This window comes from Oncorhynchus keta, chromosome 1 (genome assembly GCF_023373465.1).
Source record: "Oncorhynchus keta strain PuntledgeMale-10-30-2019 chromosome 1, Oket_V2, whole genome shotgun sequence".
NCBI classification, from domain to species: Eukaryota; Metazoa; Chordata; class Actinopteri; order Salmoniformes; family Salmonidae; genus Oncorhynchus; species Oncorhynchus keta.
Window position 1 is genome coordinate 970,679 of NC_068421.1, and position 20,097 is coordinate 990,775.

Below are 20,097 nucleotides of genomic sequence, written 5' to 3' on the forward strand. Positions count from 1 at the left end.
GGGACTCTGCTGATATCCAGGTGTAGCAGTGGTAAGGTGTTGGGACTCTGCTGATATCCAGGTATAACAGTGGTAAGGTGTTGGGACTCTGCTGATAACCAGGTGTACAGTGGTAAGGTGTTGGGACTCTGCTGATAACCAGGTATAGCAGTGGTAAGGTGTTGGGACTCTGCTGATATCCAGGTATAGCAGTGGTAAGGTGTTGGGACTCTGCTGATATCCAGGTACCAGTAACAGTGGTAAGGTGTTGGGACTCTGCTGATAACCAGGTGTAACAGTGGTAAGGTGTTGGGACTCTGCTGATATCCAGGTATAGCAGTGGTAAGGTGTTGGGACTCTGCTGATAACCAGGTATAACAGTGGTAAGGTGTTGGGACTCTGCTGATAACCAGGTATAGCAGTGGTAAGGTGTTGGGACTCTGCTGATAACCAGGTATAGCAGTGGTAAGGTGTTGGGACTCTGCTGATAACCAGGTATAGCAGTGGTAAGGTGTTGGGACTCTGCTGATAACCAGGTGTAACAGTGGTAAGGTGTTGGGACTCTGCTGATAACCAGGTATAACAGTGGTAAGGTGTTGGGACTCTGCTGATAACCAGGTGTAGCAGTGGTAAGGTGTTGGGACTCTGCTGATAACCAGGTATAGCAGTGGTAAGGTGTTGGGACTCTGCTGATAACCAGGTGTAGCAGTGGTAAGGTGTTGGGACTCTGCTGATAACCAGGTGTAACAGTGGTAAGGTGTTGGGACTCTGCTGATAACCAGGTGTAACAGTGGTAAGGTGTTGGGACTCTGCTGATAACCAGCAGTGGTAAGTGGGACTCTGCTGATAGCAGTGGATGTTGGGACCAGGTGTAACAGTGGTAAGGTGGGACTCTGCTGATAACCAGGTGTAGCAGTGGTAAGGTGTTGGGACTCTGCTGATAACCAGGTGTAACAGTGGTAAGGTGTTGGGACTCTGCTGATAACCAGTGGTAAGGTGTTGGGACTCTGCTGATAACCAGGTATAGCAGTGGTAAGGTGTTGGGACTGATAACCTGCAGTGGTAAGGTGTTGGGACTCTGCTGATAACCAGGTGTAACAGTGGTAAGGTGTTGGGACTCTGCTGATAACCAGGTGTAACAGTGGTAAGGTGTTGGGACTCTGCTGATAACCAGGTGTACAGTGGTAAGGTGTTGGGACTCTGCTGATAACCAGGTGTAACAGTGGTAAGGTGTTGGGACTCTGCTGATAACCAGTATAGCAGTGGTAAGGTGTTGGGACTCTGCTGATAACCAGGTGTAACAGTGGTAAGGTGTTAGACTCTGCTGATAACCAGGTGTAACAGTGGTAAGGTGTTCCAGGTATATATCCAGTGGTAAGGTGTTGGGACTCTGCTGATATCCAGGTATAACAGTGGTAAGGTGTTGGGACTCTGCTGATAACCAGGTAACAACAGTGGAACTCTGCTGATAACCAGGTAGCAGTGTTGGGACTCTGCTGATAACCAGGTGTAGCAGTGGTAAGGTGTTGGGACAGGTCTGCAGTGGTAAGGTGTTGGGACTCTGCTGATAACCAGGTATAACAGTGGTAAGGTGTTGGGACTCTGCTGATATCCAGGTATAGGTGCTGATAAGCAGTGGTAAGGTGTTGGGACTCTGCTGAGTGGTAAGTGGGTGTTGGGACTCTGCTGATATCCAGGTATAGCAGTGGTAAGGTGTTGGGACTCTGCTGATACTCCAGGTGTACAGTGGTAAGGTGTTGGGACTCTGCTGATAACCAGGTATAGCAGTGGTAAGGTGTTGGGACTCTGCTGATAACCAGGTGTAACAGTGGTAAGGTGTTGGGACTCTGCTGATAACCAGGTGTAACAGTGGTAAGGTGTTGGGACTCTGCTGATAACCAGGTGTAACAGTGGTAAGGTGTTGGGACTCTGCTGATAACCAGGTGTAACAGTGGTAACCAGGTAAGCAGTGGTAAGGTGTTGGGACTCTGCTGATAACCAGGTGTAACAGTGGTAAGGTGTTGGGACTCTGCTGATAACCAGGTGTAACAGTGGTAAGGTGTTGGGACTCTGCTGATAACCAGTGTAACAGTGGTAAGGTGTTGGGACTCTGCTGATAACCAGGTGTAACAGTGGTAAGGTGTTGGGACTCTGCTGATAACCAGGTGTAGCAGTGGTAAGGTGTTGGGACTCTGCTGATAACCAGGTGTAACAGTGGTAAGGTGTTGGGACTCTGCTGATAACCAGGTAACAGTGGTAAGGTGTTGGGACTCTGCTGATAACCAGGTGTAACAGTGGTAAGGTGTTGGGATAACCTCAGTGCTGATAGCCAGGTGTAACAGTGGTAAGGTGTTGGGACTCTGCTGATAACCAGGTAAGGTGTTAACAGTGGTAAGGTGTTGGGACTCTGCTGATAACCAGGTATAGCAGTGGTAAGGTGTTGGGACTCTGCTGATAACCAGGTGTAACAGTGGTAAGGTGTTGGGACTCTGCTGATAACTAGGTATACAGTGGTAAGGTGTTGGGACTCTGCTGATAACCAGGTGTAACAGTGGTAAGGTGTTGGGACTCTGCTGATAACCAGGTGTAAGCAGTGGTAAGGTGTTGGGACTCTGCTGATAACCAGGTGTAACAGTGGTAAGGTGTTGGGACTCTGCTGATAACCAGGTGTAACAGTGGTAAGGTGTTGGGACTCTGCTGATAACCAGGTATAGCAGTGGTAAGGTGTTGGGACTCTGCTGATAACCAGGTGTAACAGTGGTAAGGTGTTGGGACTCTGCTGATAACCAGGTGTAACAGTGGTAAGGTGTTGGGACTCTGCTGATAACCAGGTGTAACAGTGGTAAGGTGTTGGGACTCTGCTGATAACCAGGTGTAACAGTGGTAAGGTGTTGGGACTCTGCTGATAACCAGTGGTAACAGTGGTAAGGTGTTGGGACTCTGCTGATAACCAGGTATTGCAGTGATAAGGTGTTGGGACTCTGCTGATAACCAGGTGTACAGTGGTAAGGTGTTGGGACTCTGCTGATAACCAGGTGTAACAGTGGTAAGGTGTTGGGACTCTGCTGATAACCAGGTGTAACAGTGGTAAGGTGTTGGGACTCTGCTGATAACCAGGGTAGCAGTGGTAAGGTGTTGGGACTCTGCTGATAACCAGGTGTAGCAGTGGTAAGGTGTTGGGACTCTGCTGATAACCAGGTGTAACAGTGGTAAGGTGTTGGGACTCTGCTGATAACCAGGTGTAACAGTGGTAAGGTGTTGGGACTCTGCTGATAACCTGATAACCAGGTGTAGCAGTGGTAAGGTGTTGGGACTCTGCTGATAACCAGGTGTAGCAGTGGTAAGGTGTTGGGACTCTGCTGATAACCAGGTGTAACAGTGGTAAGGTGTTGGGACTCTGCTGATAACCAGGTGTAACAGTGGTAAGGTGTTGGGACTCTGCTGATAACCAGGTGTAACAGTGGTAAGGTGTTGGGACTCTGCTGATAACCAGGTGTAACAGTGGTAAGGTGTTGGGACTCTGCTGATAACCAGGTGTAACAGTGGTAAGGTGTTGGGACTCTGCTGATAGCCAGGTGTAACAGTGGTAAGGTGTTGGGACTCTGCTGATAACCAGGTGTAACAGTGGTAAGGTGTTGGGACTCTGCTGATAACCAGGTGTAAAAGTGGTAAGGTGTTGGGACTCTGCTGATAACCAGGTGTAACAGTGGTAAGGTGTTGGGACTCTGCTGATAACCAGGTGTACAGTGGTAAGGTGTTGGGACTCTGCTGATAACTAGGTATAGCAGTGGTAAGGTGTTGGGACTCTGCTGATAACCAGGTGTAACAGTGGTAAGGTGTTGGGACTCTGCTGATAACTAGCTATAGCAGTGGTAAGGTGTTGGGACTCTGCTGATAACCAGGTGTAACAGTGGTAAGGTGTTGGGACTCTGCTGATAACCAGGTGTAACAGTGATAAGGTGTTGGGACTCTGCTGATAACCAGGTGTAACAGTGGTAAGGTGTTGGGACTCTGCTGATAACCAGGTGTAACAGTGGTAAGGTGTTGGGACTCTGCTGATAACCAGGTGTAACAGTGGTAAGGTGTTGGGACTCTGCTGATAACCAGGTATAGCAGTGATAAGGTGTTGGGACTCTGCTGATAACCAGGTGTAACAGTGGTAAGGTGTTGGGACTCTGCTGATAGCCAGGTGTAACAGTGGTAAGGTGTTGGGACTCTGCTGATAACCAGGTGTAACAGTGGTAAGGTGTTAGGACTCTGCTGATAACCAGGTGTAACAGTGGTAAGGTGTTGGGACTCTGCTGATAACCAGGTGTAACAGTGGTAAGGTGTTGGGACTCTGCTGATAGCCAGGTGTAACAGTGGTAAGGTGTTGGGACTCTGCTGATAACCAGGTGTAACAGTGGTAAGGTGTTGGGACTCTGCTGATAACTAGGTATAGCAGTGGTAAGGTGTTGGGACTCTGCTGATAACCAGGTGTAACAGTGGTAAGGTGTTGGGACTCTGCTGATAACCAGGTGTAACAGTGGTAAGGTGTTGGGACTCTGCTGATAACCAGGTGTAACAGTGGTAAGGTGTTGGGACTCTGCTGATAACTAGCTATAGCAGTGGTAAGGTGTTGGGACTCTGCTGATAACCAGGTGTAACAGTGGTAAGGTGTTGGGACTCTGCTGATAACCAGGTGTAGCAGTGGTAAGGTGTTGGGACTCTGCTGATAACCAGGTGTAGCAGTGGTAAGGTGTTGGGACTCTGCTGATAACCAGGTGTAACAGTGGTAAGGTGTTGGGACTCTGCTGATAACCAGGTGTAACAGTGGTAAGGTGTTGGGACTCTGCTGATAGCCAGGTGTAACAGTGGTAAGGTGTTGGGACTCTGCTGATAACCAGGTGTAACAGTGGTAAGGTGTTGGGACTCTGCTGATAACTAGGTGTAGCAGTGGTAAGGTGTTGGGACTCTGCTGATAACCAGGTGTAACAGTGGTAAGGTGTTGGGACTCTGCTGATAACTAGGTATAGCAGTGGTAAGGTGTTGGGACTCTGCTGATAACCAGGTGTAACAGTGGTAAGGTGTTGGGACTCTGCTGATAACCAGGTGTAACAGTGGTAAGGTGTTGGGACTCTGCTGATAACCAGGTGTAACAGTGGTAAGGTGTTGGGACTCTGCTATTGGGACTCTGCTGTTGGAACAGCTTTATGAAAGCCCTAACAGTATGTGGGAACCGTTTGTCACCGTTATAGTGCAAGAAATGTATTGTTTAGTGTTGTGTTGTGGATTTACTGGCATCTCACTTTCTTCTCTTTTTTGACCCACCAAGATTTACATGCTCAAATCAAATCAAATCCAATCAGATGCCCCACTGCGCCTTTAAACTACTGGTAGCCTATAATATGACTTTAGCCTATCCCAGATAACAAAATAATTCCAACAGCTGTGGGCCACATACTAAGTGTTCTTATGGTCCAGTATGCCTGGGACCCCAGGCCAGAGATGGGCCACATACTAAGTGTTCTTATGGTCCAGTATGCCTGGGACCCCGGGCCAAAGCCGGGATACATACTGCATCACTATCAGATTAAAGAGATCCAGCATAGCTCTGACCCACACATGTGCACCTTCAAATTAGAAAGGTGAGGCCCAGTTCTGGCCCACATACTGGACAAAGGTAAGGCTGAGTTCCAGCCTAGGTCCCCAGGCCAGAGATGGCCCACATACTGGACCAAGGTAAGGCTGAGTTCCAGCCTAGGTCCCCAGGGCCAGAGATGGCCCACATACTGGACCAAGGTAAGGCTGAGTTCCAGCCTAGGTCCCCGGGCCAGAGATGGCCCACATACTGGACCAAGGTAAGGTTGAGTTCCAGCCTAGGTCCCCGGGCCAGAGATGGCCCACATACTGCATGCACCAAGGTAAGGCTGAGTTCCAGCCTAGGTCCCCGGGCCAGAGATGGCCCACATACTGCATGCACCAAGGTAAGGCTGAGTTCCAGCCTAGGTCCCCGGGCCAGAGATGGCCCACATACTGCACCAAGGTAAGACTGAGTTCCAGCCTAGGTCCCCGGGCCAGAGATGGCCCACATACTGCACCAAGGTAAGGCTGAGTTCCAGCCTAGGTCCCCGGGCCAGAGATGGCCCACATACTGCATGCACCAAGGTAAGGCTGAGTTCCAGCCTAGGTCCCCGGGCCAGAGATGGCCCACATACTGGACCAAGGTAAGGCTGAGTTCCAGCTTAGGTCCCCGGGCCAGAGATGGCCCACATATGAAGGCTTCCAGACTAACCTTATATAGGGCTACTTGAAACCAGCCGAAACCAGCTATACACCCCAAATTACATTGAGATACTCTGCAATTAACTACATGCTTTATTTAAACAAAAGAGAATATAAACAAAAGAGAATAGAGCACTTGGAGGTAAAGTCAACAAACTAATCTGGTTTATTACAAGTTGCAACAGGTGTAGAAAAACAGCCCATATAAGCACATTGACTTGAATTGTATTTGTGCCCCAAATGCTTAAATGTGAACATTTTGAAAACATTGGTCAGGTAAACAAAACCAAACCATGGACATATGTTGTCCATAGACTGCTGTCATATGTTGTTAATGGAATACTGTCATATGTTGTCCATAGACTGCTGTCATGTGTTGTTAATGGACTGCTGTCATATGTTGTTAATGGACTGCTGTCATGTGTTGTTAATGGACTGCTGTCATATGTTGTCCATAGACTGCTGTCATATGTTGTTAATGGACTGCTGTCATGTGTTGTCCATAGACTGCTGTCATATGTTGTTAATGGACTGCTGTCATGTGTTGTCCATAGACTGCTGTCATATGTTGTCCATAGACTGCTGTCATGTGTTGTTAATGGACTGCTGTCATATGTTGTCCATAGACTGCTGTCATATGTTGTCCATAGACTGCTGTCATGTGTTGTTAATGGACTGCTGTCATATGTTGTCCATAGACTGCTGTCATATGTTTTCCATAGACTGCTGTCATATGTTGTCCATAGACTGCTGTCATGTGTTGTTAATGGACTGCTGTCATATGTTGTCCATAGACTGCTGTCATATGTTGTCCATAGACTGCTGTCATGTGTTGTCCATAGACTGCTGTCATATGTTGTCCATAGACTGCTGTCATGTGTTGTCCATAGACTGCTGTCATGTGTTGTCCATAGACTGCTGTCATATGTTGTCCATAGACTGCTGTCATGTGTTGTCCATAGACTGCTGTCATGTGTTGTCCATAGACTGCTGTCATATGTTGTCCATAGACTGCTGTCATATGTTGTTAATGGACTGCTGTCATATGTTGTCCATAGACTGCTGTCATATGTTGTCCATAGACTGCTGTCATGTGTTGTCCATAGACTGCTGTCATGTGTTGTTAATGGACTGCTGTCATATGTTGTCCATAGACTGCTGTCATATGTTGTCCATGGACTGCTGTCATATGTTGTCCATGGACTGCTGTCATATGTTGTTAATGGACTGCTGTCATATGTTGTCCATAGACTGCTGTCATATGTTGTCCATAGACTGCTGTCATATGTTGTCCATAGACTGCTGTCATGTGTTGTTAATGGACTGCTGTCATATGTTGTCCATAGACTGCTGTCATGTGTTGTTAATGGACTGCTGTCATATGTTGTCCATGGACTGCTGTCATATGTTGTCCATAGACTGCTGTCATATGTTGTCCATAGACTGCTGTCATATGTTGTCCATAGACTGCTGTCATGTGTTGTTAATGGACTGCTGTCATGTGTTGTTAATGGACTGCTGTTATATGTTGTCCATAGACTGCTGTCATATGTTGTCCATGGAATGCTGTCATATGTTGTCCATAGACTGCTGTCATATGTTGTCCATGGACTGCTGTCATATGTTGTCCATAGACTGCTGTCATATGTTGTCCATGGAATGCTGTCATATGTTGTCCATAGACTGCTGTCATATGTTGTCCATGGACTGCTGTCATATGTTGTCCATAGACTGCTGTCATGTGTTGTTAATGGACTGCTGTTATATGTTGTCCATAGACTGCTGTCATATGTTGTCCATGGAATGCTGTCATATGTTGTCCATAGACTGCTGTCATATGTTGTCCATGGACTGCTGTCATATGTTGTCCATAGACTGCTGTCATGTGTTGTTAATGGACTGCTGTCATGTGTTGTCCATAGACTGCTGTCATATGTTGTTAATGGACTACTGTCATATGTTGTCCATAGACTGCTGTCATGTGTTGTTAATGGACTACTGTCATATGTTGTCCATAGACTGCTGTCATATGTTGTTAATGGACTACTGTCATATGTTGTCCATAGACTGCTGTCATATGTTGTTAATGGAATACTGTCATATGTTGTCCATAGACTGCTGTCATGTGTTGTTAATGGACTGCTGTCATGTGTTGTCCATAGACTGCTGTCATATGTTGTCCATAGACTGCTGTCATGTGTTGTTAATGGACTGCTGTCATATGTTGTTAATGGACTGCTGTCATGTGTTGTTAATGGACTGCTGTCATATGTTGTCCATAGACTGCTGTCATATGTTGTTAATGGACTGCTGTCATGTGTTGTTAATGGACTGCTGTCATATGTTGTTAATGGACTGCTGTCATATGTTGTCCATAGACTGCTGTCATGTGTTGTTAATGGACTGCTGTCATGTGTTGTTAATGGACTGCTGTTATATGTTGTCCATAGACTGCTGTCATATGTTGTCCATAGACTGCTGTCATGTGTTGTTAATGGACTGCTGTCATGTGTTGTTAATGGACTGCTGTTATATGTTGTCCATAGACTGCTGTCATATGCTGTCCATGGACTGCTGTCATGTGTTGTTAATGGACTGCTGTCATATTACTGTTTCTCCTTCCCATGGGATACCTACTGGTGTTGATGTGGAATGACTGTTTCTCCTTCCCATGGGATACCTACTGGTGTTGATGTGGAATAACTGTTTCTCCTTCCCATGGGATACCTACTGGTGTTGATGTGGAATAACTGTTTCTCCTTCCCATGGGATACCCACTGGTGTTGATGTGGAATGACTGTTTCTCCTTCCCATGGGATACCCACTGGTGTTGATGTGGAATAACTGTTTCTCCTTCCCATGTGATACCTACTGGTGTTGATGTGGAATAACTGTTTCTCCTTCCCATGGGATACCTACTGGTGTTGATGTGGAATGACTGTTTCTCCTTCCCATGGGATACCTACTGGTGTTGATGTGGAATAACTGTTTCTCCTTCCCATGGGATACCTACTGGTGTTGATGTGGAATAACTGTTTCTCCTTCCCATGGGATACCTACTGGTGTTGATGTGGAATAACTGTTTCTCCTTCCCATGGGATACCCACTGGTGTTGATGTGGAATGACTGTTTCTCCTTCCCATGGGATACCTACTGGTGTTGATGTGGAATGACTGTTTCTCCTTCCCATGGGATACCTACTGGTGTTGATGTGGAATGACTGTTTCTCCTTCCCATGGGATACCTACTGGTGTTGATGTGGAATGACTGTTTCTCCTTCCCATGGGATACCTACTGGTGTTGATGTGGAATGACTGTTTCTCCTTCCCATGGGATACCTACTGGTGTTGATGTGGAATGACTGTTTCTCCTTCCCATGGGATACCTACTGGTGTTGATGTGGAATGACTGTTTCTCCTTCCCATGGGATACCCACTGGTGTTGATGTGGAATGACTGTTTCTCCTTCCCATGGGATACCCACTGGTGTTGATGTGGAATGACTGTTTCTCCTTCCCATGGGATACCTACTGGTGTTGATGTGGAATAACTGTTTCTCCTTCCCATGGGATACCCACTGGTGTTGATGTGGAATAACTGTTTCTCCTTCCCATGGGATACCTACTGGTGTTGATGTGGAATAACTGTTTCTCCTTCCCATGGGATACCTACTGGTGTTGATGTGGAATAACTGTTTCTCCTTCCCATGGGATACCTACTGGTGTTGATGTGGAATGACTGTTTCTCCTTCCCATGGGATACCTACTGGTGTTGATGTGGAATAACTGTTTCTCCTTCCCATGGGATACCTACTGGTGTTGATGTGGAATGACTGTTTCTCCTTCCCATGGGATACCTACTGGTGTTGATGTGGAATGACTGTTTCTCCTTCCCATGGGATACCCACTGGTGTTGATGTGGAATGACTGTTTCTCCTTCCCATGGGATACCTACTGGTGTTGATGTGGAATGACTGTTTCTCCTTCCCATGGGATACCCACTGGTGTTGATGTGGAATGACTGTTTCTCCTTCCCATGGGATACCCACTGGTGTTGATGTGGAATGACTGTTTCTCCCTCCCATGGGATACCTACTGGTGTTGATGTGGAATGACTGTTTCTCCTTCCCATGGGATACCTACTGGTGTTGATGTGGAATAACTGTTTCTCCTTCCCATGGGATACCTACTGGTGTTGATGTGGAATAACTGTTTCTCCCTCCCATGGGATACCTACTGGTGTTGATGTGGAATAACTGTTTCTCCTTCCCATGGGATACCCACTGGTGTTGATGTGGAATAACTGTTTCTCCTTCCCATGGGATACCTACTGGTGTTGATGTGGAATAACTGTTTCTCCTTCCCATGGGATACCTACTGGTGTTGATGTGGAATAACTGTTTCTCCTTCCCATGGGATACCTACTGGTGTTGATGTGGAATGACTGTTTCTCCTTCCCATGGGATACCTACTGGTGTTGATGTGGAATAACTGTTTCTCCTTCCCATGGGATACCTACTGGTGTTGATGTGGAATGACTGTTTCTCCTTCCCATGGGATACCTACTGGTGTTGATGTGGAATGACTGTTTCTCCTTCCCATGGGATACCCACTGGTGTTGATGTGGAATGACTGTTTCTCCTTCCCATGGGATACCTACTGGTGTTGATGTGGAATGACTGTTTCTCCTTCCCATGGGATACCCACTGGTGTTGATGTGGAATGACTGTTTCTCCTTCCCATGGGATACCCACTGGTGTTGATGTGGAATGACTGTTTCTCCCTCCCATGGGATACCTACTGGTGTTGATGTGGAATGACTGTTTCTCCTTCCCATGGGATACCTACTGGTGTTGATGTGGAATAACTGTTTCTCCTTCCCATGGGATACCTACTGGTGTTGATGTGGAATAACTGTTTCTCCCTCCCATGGGATACCTACTGGTGTTGATGTGGAATGACTGTTTCTCCTTCCCATGGGATACCTACTGGTGTTGATGTGGAATGACTGTTTCTCCTTCCCATGGATACCCACTGGTGTTGATGTGGAATAACTGTTTCTCCTTCCCATGGGATACCTACTGGTGTTGATGTGGAATAACTGTTTCTCCCTCCCATGGGATACCTACTGGTGTTGATGTGGAATGACTGTTTCTCCTTCCCATGGGATACCTACTGGTGTTGATGTGGAATGACTGTTTCTCCTTCCCATGGGATACCCACTGGTGTTGATGTGGAATAACTGTTTCTCCTTCCCATGGGATACCTACTGGTGTTGATGAGGAATGACTGTTTCTCCTTCCCATGGGATACCCACTGGTGTTGATGAGGAATGACTGTTTCTCCTTCCCATGGGATACCTACTGGTGTTGATGTGGAATGACTGTTTCTCCTTCCAATGGGATACCTACTGGTGTTGATGTGGAATGACTGTTTCTCCTTCCCATGGGATACCCACTGGTGTTGATGTGGAATGACTGTTTCTCCTTCCCATGGGATACCTACTGGTGTTGATGTGGAATAACTGTTTCTCCTTCCCATGGGATACCTACTGGTGTTGATGTGGAATGACTGTTTCTCCTTCCCATGGGATACCTACTGGTGTTGATGTGGAATGACTGTTTCTCCTTCCCATGGGATACCTACTGGTGTTGATGTGGAATGACTGTTTCTCCTTCCCATGGGATACCCACTGGTGTTGATGTGGAATGACTGTTTCTCCTTCCCATGGGATACCTACTGGTGTTGATGTGGAATGACTGTTTCTCCTTCCCATGGGATACCTACTGGTGTTGATGTGGAATGACTGTTTCTCCTTCCCATGGGATACCCATTGGTGTTGATGTTGAATGACTGTTTCTCCTTCCCATGGGATACCTACTGGTGTTGATGTGGAATGACTGTTTCTCCTTCCCATGGGATACCCACTGGTGTTGATGTGGAATGACTGTTTCTCCTTCCCATGGGATACCCACTGGTGTTGATGTGGAATGACTGTTTCTCCTTCCCATGGGATACCTACTGGTGTTGATGTGGAATGACTGTTTCTCCTTCCCATGGGATACCTACTGGTGTTGATGTGGAATGACTGTTTCTCCTTCCCATGGGATACCTACTGGTGTTGATGTGGAATGACTGTTTCTCCTTCCCATGGGATACCCACTGGTGTTGATGTGGAATAACTGTTTCTCCTTCCCATGGGATACCCACTGGTGTTGATGTGGAATGACTGTTTCTCCTTCCCATGGGATACCCACTGGTGTTGATGTGGAATGACTGTTTCTCCTTCCCATGGGATACCTACTGGTGTTGATGTGGAATGACTGTTTCTCCTTCCCATGGGATACCTACTGGTGTTGATGTGGAATGACTGTTTCTCCTTCCCATGGGATACCTACTGGTGTTGATGTGGAATGACTGTTTCTCCTTCCCATGGGATACCCACTGGTGTTGATGTGGAATGACTGTTTCTCCTTCCCATGGGATACCCACTGGTGTTGATGTGGAATGACTGTTTCTCCTTCCCATGGGATACCTACTGGTGTTGATGTGGAATGACTGTTTCTCCTTCCCATGGGATACCTACTGGTGTTGATGTGGAATGACTGTTTCTCCTTCCCATGGGATACCTACTGGTGTTGATGTGGAATGACTGTTTCTCCTTCCCATGGGATACCCACTGGTGTTGATGTGGAATGACTGTTTCTCCTTCCCATGGGATACCCACTGGTGTTGATGTGGAATGACTGTTTCTCCTTCCCATGGGATACCTACTGGTGTTGATGTGGAATGACTGTTTCTCCTTCCCATGGGATACCCACTGGTGTTGATGTGGAATGACTGTTTCTCCTTCCCATGGGATACCCACTGGTGTTGATGTGGAATGACTGTTTCTCCCTCCCATGGGATACCTACTGGTGTTGATGTGGAATGACTGTTTCTCCTTCCCATGGGATACCTACTGGTGTTGATGTGGAATAACTGTTTCTCCTTCCCATGGGATACCTACTGGTGTTGATGTGGAATAACTGTTTCTCCCTCCCATGGGATACCTACTGGTGTTGATGTGGAATAACTGTTTCTCCCTCCCATGGGATACCCACTGGTGTTGATGTGGAATAACTGTTTCTCCTTCCCATGGGATACCTACTGGTGTTGATGTGGAATAACTGTTTCTCCTTCCCATGGGATACCTACTGGTGTTGATGTGGAATAACTGTTTCTCCTTCCCATGGGATACCTACTGGTGTTGATGTGGAATGACTGTTTCTCCTTCCCATGGGATACCTACTGGTGTTGATGTGGAATAACTGTTTCTCCTTCCCATGGGATACCTACTGGTGTTGATGTGGAATGACTGTTTCTCCTTCCCATGGGATACCTACTGGTGTTGATGTGGAATGACTGTTTCTCCTTCCCATGGGATACCCACTGGTGTTGATGTGGAATGACTGTTTCTCCTTCCCATGGGATACCTACTGGTGTTGATGTGGAATGACTGTTTCTCCTTCCCATGGGATACCCACTGGTGTTGATGTGGAATGACTGTTTCTCCTTCCCATGGGATACCCACTGGTGTTGATGTGGAATGACTGTTTCTCCCTCCCATGGGATACCTACTGGTGTTGATGTGGAATGACTGTTTCTCCTTCCCATGGGATACCTACTGGTGTTGATGTGGAATAACTGTTTCTCCTTCCCATGGGATACCTACTGGTGTTGATGTGGAATAACTGTTTCTCCCTCCCATGGGATACCTACTGGTGTTGATGTGGAATGACTGTTTCTCCTTCCCATGGGATACCTACTGGTGTTGATGTGGAATGACTGTTTCTCCTTCCCATGGGATACCCACTGGTGTTGATGTGGAATAACTGTTTCTCCTTCCCATGGGATACCTACTGGTGTTGATGTGGAATAACTGTTTCTCCCTCCCATGGGATACCTACTGGTGTTGATGTGGAATGACTGTTTCTCCTTCCCATGGGATACCTACTGGTGTTGATGTGGAATGACTGTTTCTCCTTCCCATGGGATACCCACTGGTGTTGATGTGGAATAACTGTTTCTCCTTCCCATGGGATACCTACTGGTGTTGATGAGGAATGACTGTTTCTCCTTCCCATGGGATACCCACTGGTGTTGATGAGGAATGACTGTTTCTCCTTCCCATGGGATACCTACTGGTGTTGATGTGGAATGACTGTTTCTCCTTCCCATGGGATACCTACTGGTGTTGATGTGGAATGACTGTTTCTCCTTCCCATGGGATACCCACTGGTGTTGATGTGGAATGACTGTTTCTCCTTCCCATGGGATACCTACTGGTGTTGATGTGGAATAACTGTTTCTCCTTCCCATGGGATACCTACTGGTGTTGATGTGGAATGACTGTTTCTCCTTCCCATGGGATACCTACTGGTGTTGATGTGGAATGACTGTTTCTCCTTCCCATGGGATACCTACTGGTGTTGATGTGGAATGACTGTTTCTCCTTCCCATGGGATACCCACTGGTGTTGATGTGGAATGACTGTTTCTCCTTCCCATGGGATACCTACTGGTGTTGATGTGGAATGACTGTTTCTCCTTCCCATGGGATACCTACTGGTGTTGATGTGGAATGACTGTTTCTCCTTCCCATGGGATACCTACTGGTGTTGATGTGGAATGACTGTTTCTCCTTCCCATGGGATACCTACTGGTGTTGATGTGGAATGACTGTTTCTCCTTCCCATGGGATACCCACTGGTGTTGATGTGGAATGACTGTTTCTCCTTCCCATGGGATACCCACTGGTGTTGATGTGGAATGACTGTTTCTCCTTCCCATGGGATACCTACTGGTGTTGATGTGGAATGACTGTTTCTCCTTCCCATGGGATACCTACTGGTGTTGATGTGGAATGACTGTTTCTCCTTCCCATGGGATACCTACTGGTGTTGATGTGGAATGACTGTTTCTCCTTCCCATGGGATACCCACTGGTGTTGATGTGGAATGACTGTTTCTCCTTCCCATGGGATACCCACTGGTGTTGATGTGGAATGACTGTTTCTCCTTCCCATGGGATACCTACTGGTGTTGATGTGGAATGACTGTTTCTCCTTCCCATGGGATACCCACTGGTGTTGATGTGGAATGACTGTTTCTCCTTCCCATGGGATACCCACTGGTGTTGATGTGGAATGACTGTTTCTCCTTCCCATGGGATACCTACTGGTGTTGATGTGGAATGACTGTTTCTCCTTCCCATGGGATACCTACTGGTGTTGATGTGGAATAACTGTTTCTCCTTCCCATGGGATACCTACTGGTGTTGATGTGGAATGACTGTTTCTCCTTCCCATGGGATACCTACTGGTGTTGATGTGGAATGACTGTTTCTCCTTCCCATGGGATACCCACTGGTGTTGATGTGGAATGACTGTTTCTCCTTCCCATGGGATACCCACTGGTGTTGATGTGGAATGACTGTTTCTCCTTCCCATGGGATACCTACTGGTGTTGATGTGGAATGACTGTTTCTCCTTCCCATGGGATACCTACTGGTGTTGATGTGGAATGACTGTTTCTCCTTCCCATGGGATACCTACTGGTGTTGATGTGGAATGACTGTTTCTCCTTCCCATGGGATACCCACTGGTGTTGATGTGGAATGACTGTTTCTCCTTCCCATGGGATACCCACTGGTGTTGATGTGGAATGACTGTTTCTCCTTCCCATGGGATACCTACTGGTGTTGATGTGGAATGACTGTTTCTCCTTCCCATGGGATACCCACTGGTGTTGATGTGGAATGACTGTTTCTCCTTCCCATGGGATACCCACTGGTGTTGATGTGGAATGACTGTTTCTCCCTCCCATGGGATACCTACTGGTGTTGATGTGGAATGACTGTTTCTCCTTCCCATGGGATACCTACTGGTGTTGATGTGGAATAACTGTTTCTCCTTCCCATGGGATACCTACTGGTGTTGATGTGGAATAACTGTTTCTCCCTCCCATGGGATACCTACTGGTGTTGATGTGGAATAACTGTTTCTCATTCCCATGGGATACCCACTGGTGTTGATGTGGAATAACTGTTTCTCCTTCCCATGGGATACCTACTGGTGTTGATGTGGAATAACTGTTTCTCCTTCCCATGGGATACCTACTGGTGTTGATGTGGATTCATGATGGAATGGGATTCTGTGCGATTGTATAAACTATTTATGACCTCCAGTGAAAGTAAGAAGCAGGGAGACACCAGTGGGCTTCAAAGCCTACAATTATATAAGAGAATGGTACATTCTAATTAGTTGACTTTGAACTGTGTTTGCTATTCTGTATACATTAATGATGTTGCTCTTGCTGCTGGTGAGTCTCTGATCCACCTCTACGCAGACGACACCATTCTGTATACTTATACTTCTGGCCCTTCTTTGGACACTGTTGTTAACAACCCTCCAGGCAAGCTTCAATGCCATACAACTCTCCTTCCATGGCCTCCAATTGCTCTTAAATACAAGTAAAACTAAATGCATGCTCTTCAACCGATCGCTGCCTGCACCTGCCCGCCTGTCCAACATCACTACTCTGACTCTGACTTAGAATACATGGACAACTACAAATACCTAGGTGTCTGGTTAGACTGTAAACTCTCCTTCCAGACCCACATCAAACATCTCCAATCCAAATTTAAATCTAGAATTGGCTTCCAATTTCGCAACAAAGCATCCTTCACTCATGCCAAACATACCCTCATAAAACTGACCATCCTACCAATCCTCGACTTCGGCGATGTCATTTACAAAATAGCCTCCAATACCCTACTCAACAAATTGGATGCAGTCTATCACAGTGCAATCCGTTTTGTCACCAAAGCCCCATATACTACCCACCATTGCGACCTGTACGCTCTCGTTGGCTGGCCCTCGCTTCATACTCGTCGCCAAACCCACTGGCTCCATGTCATCTACAAGACCCTTCTAGGTAAAGTCCCCCCTTATCTCAGCTCGCTGGTCACCGTAGCATCACCCACCTGTAGCACGCGCTCCAGCAGGTATATCTCTCTGGTCACCCCCAAAACCAATTCTTTCTTTGGCCGCCTCTCCTGCCAGTTCTCTGCTGCCAATGACTGGAACGAACAACAAAAATCTCTGAAACTGGAAACACTTGTCTCCCTCACTAGATTTAAGCACCAACTGTCAGAGCAGCTCACAGATTACTGCACCTGTACATAGCCCACCTATAATTTAGCCCAAACAACTACCTCTTTCCCTACTGCATTTATTTTATTTCTTTATTTTGCTCCTTTGCACCCCATTATTTTTATTTCTACTTTGCACATTCTTCCACTGCAAATCTACCATTCCAGTGTTTTACTTGCTATATTGTATTTACTTTGCCACCATGGCCTTTTTTTACCTTTACCTCCATTATCTCACCTCATTTGCTCACATCGTATACAGACTTGTTTATACTGTATTATTGACTGTATGTTTGTTTTACTCCATGTGTCACTCTGTGTCATTGTGTGTGTCGAACTGCTTTGCTTTATCTTGACCAGGTCGCAATTGTAAATGAGAACTTGTTCTCAACGTGCCTACCTGGTTAAATAAAGGTGAAATAAAAAAATGAAATAAAATATTCTGAAAATTATATTTTATCATTTTAACAGGGCATACCATCAGTTATTAAATTAATAACAATTCATTAATAATAACAATTCTAACTAGATGGCTCATTAAAAGTTTGTTTGTGGTAGTTAAAAAAGTGAATAGTTGTACTTTGATTATATTATTCAAATATTGAAATCATTTTTAATTCCCACCGATAGTCAGTAGATTTGGTCAGTAGTTATGTGGTTCAGTAGTTGTGGTTCAGTAGTTGTGGTCAGTAGTTGTGGTCAGTAGTTATGTGGTTCAGTAGGTATGTGGTTCTGTAGTTGTGGTCAGTAGTTATGTGGTTCAGTAGTTGTGGTTCAGTAGTTATGTGGTTCAGTAGTTGTGGTCAGTAGTTATGTGGTTCAGTAGTTGTGGTCAGTAGTTATGTGGTTCAGTAGTTGTGGTCAGTAGTTATGTGGTTCAGTAGTTGTGGTTCAGTAGTTGTTGTCTGTAGTTATGTGGTTCAGTAGTTGTGGTTCAGTAGTTATGTGGTTCAGTAGTTGTGGTCAGTAGTTATGTGGTTCAGTAGTTGTGGTCAGTAGTTATGTTGTTCAGTAGTTGTGGTCAGTAGTTATGTGGTTCAGTAGTTGTGGTCAGCAGTTATGTGGTTCAGTAGTTGTGGTCAGTAGTTATGTGGTTCAGTAGTTGTGGTCAGTAGTTATGTGGTTCAGTAGTTGTGGTTCAGTAGTTGTGGTCAGTAGTTATGTGGTTCAGTAGTTGTGGTCAGTAGTTATGTGGCTCAGTAGTTGTGGTCAGTAGTTATGTGGTTCAGTAGTTGTGGTCCAGTAGTTGTGGTCAGTAGTTATGTGGTTCAGTAGTTGTGGTCAGTAGTTATGTGGTTCAGTAGTTGTGGTTCAGTAGTTATGTGGTTTAGTAGTTATGTGGTTCTGTAGTTGTGGTCAGTAGTTATGTGGTTCAGTAGGTATGTGGTTCTGTAGTTGTGGTCAGTAGTTATGTGGTTCAGTAGTTGTGGTTCAGTAGTTATGTGGTTCAGTAGTTGTGGTCAGTAGTTATGTGGTTCAGTAGTTGTGGTCAGTAGTTATGTTGTTCAGTAGTTGTGGTCAGTAGTTATGTGGTCAGTAATTATGTGGTTCAGTAGTTGTGGTCAGTAGTTATGTGGTTCAGTAGTTGTGGTCAGTAGTTATGTGGTTCAGTAGTTGTGGTCAGTAGTTATGTGGTTCAGTAGTTGTGGTCAGTAATTATGTGGTTCAATAGTTGTGGTCAGTAGTTATGTGGTTCAGTAGTTGTGGTCAGTATTTATGTGGTTCAGTAGTTGTGGTCAGTATTTATGTGGTTCAGTAGTTGTGGTTCAGTAGTTGTGGTCAGTAGTTATGTGGTTCAGTAGTTATGTGGTTCTGTAGTTGTGGTCAGTAGTTGTGGTCAGTAGTTATGTGGTTCAGTAGGTATGCGGTTCTGTAGTTGTGGTCAGTAGTTATGTGGTTCAGTAGTTGTGGTTCAGTAGTTGTGGTCAGTAGTTATGTGGTTCAGTAGTTGTGGTCAGTAGTTGTGTGGTTCAGTAGTTGTGGTCAGTAGTTGTGTGGTTCAGTAGTTGTGGTCAGTAGTTATGTTGTTCAGTAGTTGTGGTTCAGTAGTTATGTGGTTCAGTAGTTGTGGTCAGTAGTTATGTGGTTCAGTAGTTGTGGTCAGTAATTATGTGGTTCAGTAGTTGTGGTCAGTAGTTATGTTGTTCAGTAGTTGTGGTCAGTAGTTCTGTGGTTCAGTAGTTGTGGTTCAGTAGTTATGTGGTTCAGTAGTTGTGGTCAGTAGTTATGTTGTTCAGTAGTTGTGGTCAGTAGTTATGTGGTTCAGTAGTTGTGGTCAGTAGTTATGTGGTTCAGTAGTTGTGGTCAGTAATTATGTGGTTCAATAGTTGTGGTCAGTAGTTATGTGGTTCAGTAGTTGTGGTCAGTAGTTATGTGGTTCTGTAGTTGTGGTCAGTAGTTATGTGGTTCAGTAGTTGTGGTTCAGTAGTTGTGGTCAGTAGTTATGTGGTTCAGTAGTTATGTGGTTCTGTAGTTGTGGTCAGTAGTTGTGGTCAGTAGTTATGTGGTTCAGTAGTTGTGGTCAGTAGTTGTGTGGTTCAGTAGTTGTGGTCAGTAATTATGTGGTTCAGTAGTTGTGGTCAGTAGTTATGTGGTTCAGTAGTTGTGGTCAGTAGTTATGTGGTTCAGTAGTTGTGGTTCAGTAGTTATGTGGTTCAGTAGTTG